Below are 10,444 nucleotides of genomic sequence, written 5' to 3' on the forward strand. Positions count from 1 at the left end.
GTGTCACGAGAAGAAGTTAGCATGGGGAGAATGATTCCTCTTTTTCAAGAATGTTGTAATAAGTTAAAAATCCAATATTCACATGTTGTCTTGTTAATTAATATTGAAACTTTTAGTTTTTCATAATTAGGGAACAATTCTTCATTTTTAATAGGAAAATATATTACCTTATCAAACCGACCTATCAAATTGGGTTCTTCAATTGATTCGTCCATGGTTGAATCAACTAGGATCCCTTTTTGTATGCATACGTTTTTAATTGAAGCATACAAATCATCAGTTTGATCTTTGTGAGTAGATAAGAAATCAAACAAAAAGCTTAACGGACTCCTTATTATTTCCATCACTTCGAGCCATTTCCTCACAAAAGAAGAATCATTAGCAAATAAAACTAAAAATTAAAAACAAATATTAACACAAAAATAATATTCACAAAAAGTGCCTAAACTAACAATTTAGACCTTTGGTTTGATATTGTTGGAAGATAAATTTCCGGCAACGGCGCCAAAAACTTGATGCGCCCTAAGCTGACACTCAAAGGCTCACTAAGGGATAATTGTACCCCGTCGTTATCAAGTAATAAATGTGGAAAGTCCAGGTATCGAATCCACATGATTTATACTGCAATTACCAAACTACTAGGCTTCAGATCTAGGCGATGGAAAGTTGAATTTGGGTTTTTGTTCTAAGTTATTCTACTTCTAGATTGATCCAAAGCAAAGCATATACTCCGAGAAGGGAAAGGAATGATACAATAATATAACTTTCAATTTAATTAACCAATTCAATCAAAGAACTAATATGAATTTGCATAAACTTAAGGCAATTAAACCGACTTATCCTTCTAGGGTCCATAGCACACAATTCCTTTGTTATAAAATAATGACACAAACAAAGAGGAAAATGACAAAACATGCACAAATTCTCAAACAAATGCCAAAAGGTATACAAATTAATAAGTATCATAACATTAAAGTATTTTCTTACCTTGCAATTTCGAGGCACTTTTTTTCTCACTGGTTCAATTGTCATTGACATATGAAGTGTTAGTGTTGTGCCCTAAAGATAATAATTTTGTAAACTTTTGTTGTATAAATGAATAGTTCATTTGAGATTATTTGATTCATTGAATATAGTAGTTCAATATATAAAGACATTTTATCTTTTATTCCATAATTAACGAGATAGAAGAAATCCATAGTTCATAATCATAACATAAAGTGTTCATACAAGATGAAGTGAAACTATACTTTATGAATCTAATTAAATGATAATAAACTTAAATATCCCAAGTCAAGCATTATATTATAGGATTGATTAGGACTTGCATGTAATAGTGTCTCTTGTTTGTGAAACAAGGAGCTGATCTCACAAGCTTTAGATCTAGAGATATCTATGCAGTTACATGGATGTGTATAATTCATTTGCATTAGAGATATTCCATGAGATAACATGATGGATAAGTTTGTCAGACGATACATGTCTTATCTCATTTGTGGAAGTAGGTATAACTAATCCTCAGACTTAAATAATCATCAAGGGTATTTTGGATTACGTAGTGTGATGCTTTGGTCCAGTTATCACGCGCGATCCATTCGAGTGTGCCTCAAGCTGCTTCTGGGTATCACATGAAGTAAGCATAGGGTAGTTGTATGATAGATTAAGAATTTGTCACTCAAAACTGGACTGGTCATAGAACTGGAAAAGATAAAGGGTCAAGGGTTAAAGGTTAAAGGTTCAACCCGGGTTTAACAGATTCACAATATTATGTAAAATGCAATATTTTTATTCACATTTAATCTTATAATATAGTAAAATATTTTATTTTTTAAGAAAATAGTAAAATATTAACATTATTATAAAAAAGTATACTAATAAAGATATTTCTTTAATATCAATTAATAATTTTTAGAAATATCAAATTTATAAATTAAAAATATAATCCAATTCAATGCACATAACAATTTAAAAATATAAAGTATATACTTTTTAAATTAAATTGTTATTATTATTAATATTTTTTTAATTTACACACAATGTGCTTACATTAAAGAAGAAAGAAAAATCCCCACCAGACCCGGATGTGATTCGAACCTATGACCTCCCAAAGCATAGGTAAGCTCTCAACCACTAGGCTAAGAGCTTCAATTTAAATATTAATATTATAGTAGAGTATATATTTTATTATTATTATTACTTACATTTAAATATAATAAAATAGTAGAGTATATATTTTATAATTCAATTTAAAATAGTTTTTGTATAATAATTTTTGTATATACAACTTAATATTAGAAAAATAAAATATTTTTTGTATAATAATTATCAAAACATAAAATAGAAAAAATAATATTAAATGATATTTCAAATATTTAAGTTGTAAATGTTTATATATTCATTAATTGTTGACAAATATCATAAGTTGTAATTAGGTATACGAACACTGTGATCCTGGTCTTCGGAGAGGTGCTTTAGCTTGCCGATGGCTCGTCCCTGCACCGGGAATGGTCCCTGCGGACACTCCGACGAGCAAGACAGTTAGAGGTTCAAGAGAATATATTTAATGTAAGGTGCAAGTGATTCAAGAGATTACCCCCTTTTCCTTCCAATGTGAGTTGTGTATTTATAGAGGGTGTTTGGGCCATGGGCCCCTCTGCCCGCTTGGGCCTTCTTGGGCCCTTTATTCATATCCCGAATCAAGTAGTCCCCCCCACCGAAGAGCTAAACCGAGTATTTGATGCGAGAAGATAGCAGGGTGTGCCCGTTCTCCGTAGGGATACCTGGTGCCCAACCGCAAAGAGAGGCTGCTCGGATAAATGTGAGGAAAAAACCTTTCGCTGCATGCGTGCCTTATTCTCAGTGCCGCATTGATTGCGCATGTGCTCTTAATCACTCGTGCGCCGTAAAAATTAATTGCGAAATTACAACTGTGTCGGCGCCTTGATTCCTCCACCAACTATAAATATTAGGGGGGGGGGGAGACGAAATCTCTTCTTCTTTCAAACTTGTTTGAGGAAAAAATTGTGCTTTCGTTCTGTCGCTTTCTGCGATTGTGCCCTCCCATATCTACTTGTTCGCGTGGTAAGGATCCGGCGGTTTGTCCGACATCCGTTGTTTCGTCGGGAGTTTTCTTGCTTCAGAATCTGTCGTATCTTTGGTGAGGTTAGTCGCACCATCCTTTAGCTTTGATTTTTGCGTTTTTTTCTTGCTTTATTTCGACTTCAGGGTAGGGGTATTATGTTAGAAGGTTCTTAACGGGGAGCCCTAAGTAGACTGCCGCCGGTTGCCCCTGGTGACTTCACGCTTCGAGAGTCTACGCGGACGCGATCGGTGTCGCGAAAAAGGCGAGCTGAAAAGGGGGGTGAAAATAGCGCGGCGGGTGGAGTGGTGAAGAAAAGGAAAATACATGTTGATCGCCCGCTGCCCATCGTTGATCGTCCAGCCGGAGGTGTTGCCGCCGGTGTGTTAGAGGTGGTGGTGGCCGTACCGGAGGGTTTAATCACTGTAGAGCGGCCTCTTGCCGCGATTTATGAGGAAATGCACGAAAGAGTGTGGACGCGAGCGCCTGGTCCTGCTGGAAGCGAGGGTAAACATTTTGAAAGAGTCGAGCGTCCTAGGAGGCCGGAGTCCCTTGTTGTCGAAGATGCTCATAGTATAATTGTTGCGGAAGACCTGCCGGCGATCTCTGCGGTGTACCGACTCGAGGAGCCCTATGAATTAGTGGCTTTGAGCGAGGAGACCAGAGCCCATCATGCGGGTCGTGCAAATGAGCTCATTATCTACGAAGAGCAATTAGATTCGGGGATGCGGCTTCCACTCCTGCCTTTCTTTGTGGAGGTATTGAAGGAATACGACTTGTGTCCTGGGCAAATACATCTGAACGGTTGGAGAATGATGGTCGCCTTCTATTCCTTATGCCGTTCCGCCGGGTACCGAGCCACATGTCTAGTTTTCCGTGAGTTTTTTAAACCGAGCAAAGGGCAGAGATCTCAACATGTCACCTTCTCCCATCAGAAATTCAGAGTGATGGGTGGTTTGAAGGATAAACTGTCCGAATATCGTCACCGCTTTTTTCTGGTAAGGAAGCGCGATGGAGATTTTCCCTTCCGGGTCGTGTGGAACGACGACCCCATGGACTCCAGTCGGTGGTTGAAGACCCGACCAATGCTTCCGTTCGAGGAAAAATTGGTGACGCATTTGAAAGGTCTCCCGACGGATAAAGACCATAAGCAGGACGTAGATGAGCTAGTTCGCCATTTTCTTGCCGCTGGCTACTATATCTGGAATAAATAGCGAATGGCTGACATCAGAGGGTGGTCGGCTGCGGATTTTGAGAAATGGAAAAAGGGCTATAACTTCAAGGCTGGGGAGCTGGCGGAATTGGAGGCGATCTCCGTGAACATTGCCGTCGTAGGTGAGGGGCTGGGATTGTTTTCTGCTTTGTGAATTATGTAGTATAAAATGTGTTGTTCGTTAATCAGAAATCTGATGCTTTTCTCTTTGTGCGTATGCAGGTCCAGGAGATCCCTGTGTCAGTATGGATTTTGATCCTAACGAATTCAGTGTTGGTCTGGAGACCGCTGACGAGGCATTCGGAGGAGCTTCGGGTTTATTGGTTTCATACTCTTCGCTCGAGGATGTGAACCAAGTGGTGCAAAGCATGGGAGGGGTTCTCGATGCTCGGGAAGGTGCTGACGAGGAAGTTGATGTGCCATAAGGAAAACCTGTGACTGATCCAGCTGCCCAGGAACCTGAGGGAAGTGTGGAGATGATCGCTTTTGACGAAGAGACAGTTGGTAGTCCGAGCCGTGGGGTGCTTGCTCGGAAAAGAAAAAGGGACACGGGGAAAACCGTTGTTGAAGATGTAGTTGGGGAGAGACCTGCTGAGGAAGGTATTGCTGGGGCCAGCGAAGGTGTCGAGAAACCCTATTCTGACGGTGCGAACTAGATGTCCGCTGATGTGCCGGATCGGGTAGGGGATCATCCGGAAATGGTCAAGAGAATGGAAATGAAAATTTCCAAATTCAGGGAGTATGTGATGAACCTGTCGGTGCACTCTGACATGATGACCTCCGATTTGGCTCGCGCGATGGCCTGTGTGGCCCGGGTTCCTGGCGAGCAACAGTGGATGGATGGGGTTTCGAAAATGAACTTGGGCCTGGAGACCTTATCGGCCCTTGGTGTGGTGAGTTTTTCTATTCGTGTTCTCAGCCTTGTGTTATCTCTTGCAAGTTTCTTTTTTATCTTCACTTCCGTTCTTATATGTAGTCTATCCAGAACGCAACCCGAGTTTTCGACATGTGCGTTAATGATGAAAACGCTTTTCGTGATATGGAAGAGGGTTTGCGAAGATCTATTAGCGATCTTGAGGAGGCGAACAAGAAGTTGGCGGCTGCGCGGGAGCTTCTAGATCATCGCGAGGCTGAGATTACCGTTTTGTCGGAGAAGCTGAAGGTAGAAACAGCTGGTTGAGTGGAACTTTCTCAGCATTTGAAGCAAGATGTCGAGGAGATCTGTGCGTACCGGGTGCTGCTAAGGATGGCAGTCGGGTGGACTCGCCGGGTAGCGGAGATTTTGAAGGAGAGGACGGGACGCGCGGCAGAGCTGGTCGAGGAGAACGAGTCTCTCAAGCGACAACTGGAGACTGCGCGCAAAGAAGCTGCCGATCTTCGCGCTCTGGCTGGTCAACGTGAGGAGAAACTTGTAAAACTAGACCGCATATGCTAATTACCGTAGCTCATTCTGCGGGTTACAATGTTCCTCCGGAGGTGATTTTCGCTCCGAACATCTATGACAAGGCTGCCCAGGCGAAAGCTGTTGAGTTTTGCAGTCGTTTTAAGAAGTAATAGGGAGTCTGTACTTTGATTTTTTGTTTTTCCAAGATGTAATGATGATTCGTACAATTTGGATCTTTTTGGGGATATCGTTTTGCACCTAATTATGTTCTGCCTGTTGATGTGATTGTTGTGCATTGTGAAGTCTTTCATGTCTTTTCCTCGATTTTCTATAAATAGGGGTCGGATTATTGTGGTATGGACTGGCAACTTGACTTGTTTTTACCACTTTGCTACCTTCTTGAGATAATCTGTTGGAGAATGTCGCTTCGGGATGTCGTCGATCCGGCCCGGGTGTTGGAAGTTCAGAAGGCCATATCGGCGATGCCGCATCCTTACGTTTACTGCCCTCCGTCTGAGGAGAATGATGCGGAGAGAAAAGTGAGGTACTCATCCCCTGTCTGGCTGAACCGGGACTGGGCCCCGTAAAGGAGAAGAGTGGATAGTGAGAGTTCCGTTCCTTATACCGGATCTGTCACCGACTCCTGTGAGGTTGCTGTCAGCGCACTTTCTTCCATGGAAAAGAAAATTTGGTCTCATGAGGGCATCGGGTACCTTCTTCCTGATGAGACTGTCGCCCCGGTGCTCAATCCACATCCTTCCTGGATCAAGAGGCTTCTAGCAGACGAGATGGAAAGGGTGCTGAATTTGCCCCATGAGGTGGAGTATCACCGGGTAGGGCGTCATGCTTCCCCCACGCGTCCTTATGGACCGACTTTCGTCGATCCCCTCAAACCGTGAAGCGTCGTTTTCCTGGAATTTGCGAGGCAAGGGAGCCTGGGTCCCGTTCCTGCTAACCCTAACCATCGCGTGACCCACGTGGGCAAAGCCTGTTTGTATCATAGGCAAAACGGCCATAACACCGATGAGTGCGTGGACTGGAGAGCAATGCATCAAGATTTGATGGATGAGGAGGAAATCCCGGACCCTGATCGTCCGAAACCTATGTGAATGGTTTGTATGAGGTCCGGCTTGGTGCGGCCTTAGTAGCTTCTGTAGTGTCTTTTATGTATTTCTTGTTTGAGATGTAAGATCGTTGTTATCGCTGTATTTTGCCGTATTATTGCAATGTGTTGTGAAATGTCCTGAAACTTGAGTTTCTATTTTATGTCTGTTCGAGGTTTTTGATATCATCGAATGCTTGGTTTGGCGGAGAACGTGATAGGGTTTTGTTCGCCCAGAATCGTTAACTAAATGACAGTTAGACGATGAGGGAGGCGTTCGATGTGATCGAAGAGCCTGATCGATGAGCATTTTAAATGCTTAATTGGCGGAGAACACGATAGGGTTCTGTTTGCCCAGAATCGTTAACTAAATGATAGTTAGACGATGAGGGAGGCGTTCGATGTGATCGAAGAGCCTGATCGATGAGCATTTTGAATGCTTAATTGGCGGAGAACACGATAGGATTTTGTTCGCCCAGAATCGTTTAACTAAATGACAGTTAGACGATGAGGGAGGCGTTCGATGTGATCGAAGAGCCTGATCGATGAGCATTTTGAATGCTTAATTGGCGGAGAACACGATAGGGTTCTGTTCGCCCAGAATCGTTTAACTAAATGACAGTTAGACGATGAGGGAGGCGTTCGATGTGGTCGAAGAGCCTGATCGATGAGCATTTTGAATGCTTAATTGGCGGAGAACACAATAGGGTTCTATTCGCCCAGAATCGTTAACTAAATGATAGTTAGACGATGAGGGAGGCGTTCGATGTGATCGAAGAGCCTGATCGATGAGCATTTTTAATGCTTAATTGGCGGAGAACACGATAGGGTTCTGTTCGCCCAGAATCGTTAACTAAATGATAGTTGATGCATCCAATATATTGTGAAACATAGTCCGCGTATTATTGATAATATCTTTTTAAAGTTTGGACATTCCAGCTATTGTCGTAAACTACCCCCTCTAGAGAGGCAATTTTATAAGCTCCATTGTGGAGAACAGTGTCGATCTTGTACGGACCCTCCCATGATTGGTCGAGCTTTCCTTGAGCTAATGGGGACTGCGCAGCTGCGGCGTGTCTGAGCACAAGGTCCCCGACCTGAAAAGTGCGTGGGCGAACCCTTCTATCATGATACCGCGTGATATTCTGCTTATGGGCCGTAATGTGTAATAGAGCATCAAGGCGCTCTTCTTCGAGTCGGTCACCGGCTTCCTTCAGCTCTGCACTGTTGTCGACTTCTTCAAAATTGGCCTGTCGAGGGGAGCGGAGAATGACTTCAGATGGTGCCATTGCTTCCGATCCGTATGCGAGGAAAAAGGGGGTGCACCCTGTCCCTGTGTGCGGGGTAGTGCGGTATGACCATAAGATTGCCGCAATGTGTTCGGGCCATGCCCTGCCTTGATCGGTTAACCGTGCTTTGATCCCTCGAAGGAGCGTTCGGTTGCTTACTTCTATGAGACCGTTGCTCTGAGGGTGAGCTACCGATGTGTATCGGCCCTTGATACCCCAGTCCGCGCAAAAATCGTGAAACTGACCACAGTCGAACTGCTTCCCATTATCGGTGATGAAGGAATGGGGGACCCCGAAACGGTAAATAATAGCTCGTTTGAGAAAGTTGATGACGTTGTCAGCAGTTATCTTGGCTAGGGCTTCAGCCTCGATCCATTTGGTAAAATGATCGACTGCCACAACCACGAAACGCTTTTGCACTAAAGCCATTGGGAAAGGGCCGAGTAGGTCAATGCCCCATACTGCGAAAGGCCATGGTGTTATGATCCCCTTGAATGGGGCCGCCGGGGTATGATGGGTATTGGCGTGTAGTTGACATGCCTAACAACTGCGGACCAAACGCGTTGCATCGGAATCCATGGTCTGCCAGTAAAACCCCTAGAGCCGGGCCTTTTTTGCAATTGTTCGGGCTCCCTGATGCGAGCTGCAAACACCTTGGTGAATTTCCTTCAGACAGTGATCTCCCTCCTCCTCAGATATACAACGCAACCAGGGATGCGTGGCCGATTTGCGGTAAAGTAAGCCATTTGGTAATGCATAACGCCAAGAACATCGGACAACTAGGGATGCCGCTGTCCGATCTGCTGGAAGCATCCCATCCTGAAGGTACTCGATAATCGGGCTTCTCCATCCTCCCGCCGCAGCGTCCGCAGAGTCGATCTGTAGCAAATTCTCAGTGCGAAAAGTTGGGGCGCTCGTAACCTCAATCAAGGTGAGCGGGCCACTAGACTGTTCGCCTGCCGCAAGAGGAGCGATAGCGTCTGCCTCCTCGTTCTCTTCTCACGGGACTAATACCAGATCCAGGGTTACTCCTTTGTTTTTCAGATCATTGAGTAGTGACGTGGCGAGGGTCAGGTATTGACACATTATGGGGTCCTTTGCTTGATAAGCTCCGCTGACATGGCTAACGACAAGTTTCGAGTCCGAGCATATTGTCAACTTGCCAGTGACCATTGCTTTTGATAGTCGGAGGGCGGCGATTAAGGCCTCATACTCAGCTTGATTATTGGTAGTCGGGAAATTTAATCGGACGGCGTAACGTAAACGGAGGTTATTGGGTCCTTGGATGGCTACACCGGTGCCTGCCCGTTCGAGAGCACATGACCCGTCGATGCTCATTGTCCAGACATTGCCCGGGCGAGCTGGTGTTGCCGTAAGCTCGGCGGTAGCACGGTCGGAAAACTCGACAATGAAATCGGATAAAGCCTGAGCCTTGATCGTCGTTCTGGGCTCAAAACGGACGTCAAACTAGGAGAGACGAACAGACCAATTTGTGATGCGCCCGGAAACCTCTGGCCTTTGGACAGCCTTTTTTAGCGGATAGTTCGTCCTGATGATGACCGAGTGTGCTTGAAAATATGGTCTCAGGCGTTCTGAAGCTTGTGTGATGGCGAATAGAGCTTTTTCCACCTCGGAGTACCGGATTTCGGCTCCCTTTAGCACTCTGCTCAGGAAATATATCGGAAAAAGCTCCGTCCCTTCCTCCTGAGTTAAGACGATGGCTACTGTTTCATCCGTGATAGTGAAATACAAGTGAATATCCCGCTCTGGCTTTGGCGCCGAGAGTAGGGGGGAGTTGCGAGGAAAGTTTTTATGGCGTTGAACGCGGTTTGGCAGTCAGTCGACCACTTAAAGGGGTGCTCCTTCTTGATTGCTTTATAGAACGGGAGACATCGCTGAGCCGAGCAGGAGATGAAACGTCCCAGTGCGATGATTCTTCCCTTGAGCCTTTGCACGCCTTGTAGGTCGCGTGGTGGCTCCATTGCTAAAATGGCCTCTATTTTCATGGGGTTAGGTTCGATGCCTTTTTCCGATACCACGCAACCCAGAAACTTCCCGCTGCGAATTCCGAAAAAACACTTCTCTGGGTTCAGTTTGAGGTTATAGGCTCTGAAGATTTTGAATACTTCTGCTAAATCTCGCGAATGGTCGTCCTCTTTGGTGCTTAGGACCACCATGTCGTCGATGTAAACCTGAACGGTCTTACCAATGAGGTGGGCGAACATCCTATCTACCAAACGCTGGTATGTGGCCCCTGCATTTTTTAAACCGAAGGGCATGACATTATAGCAATATGTTCCCTCGTGCGTAATGAAGGAGGTCTTTTCGGCGTCGGCAGGGTCCAGAGGGATCTGCTGGAAACCTGCGATGGCATCAA

The sequence above is a fragment of the Euphorbia lathyris genome, chromosome 2 (assembly GCF_963576675.1).
Source record: "Euphorbia lathyris chromosome 2, ddEupLath1.1, whole genome shotgun sequence".
Taxonomy (NCBI): Eukaryota; Viridiplantae; Streptophyta; class Magnoliopsida; order Malpighiales; family Euphorbiaceae; genus Euphorbia; species Euphorbia lathyris.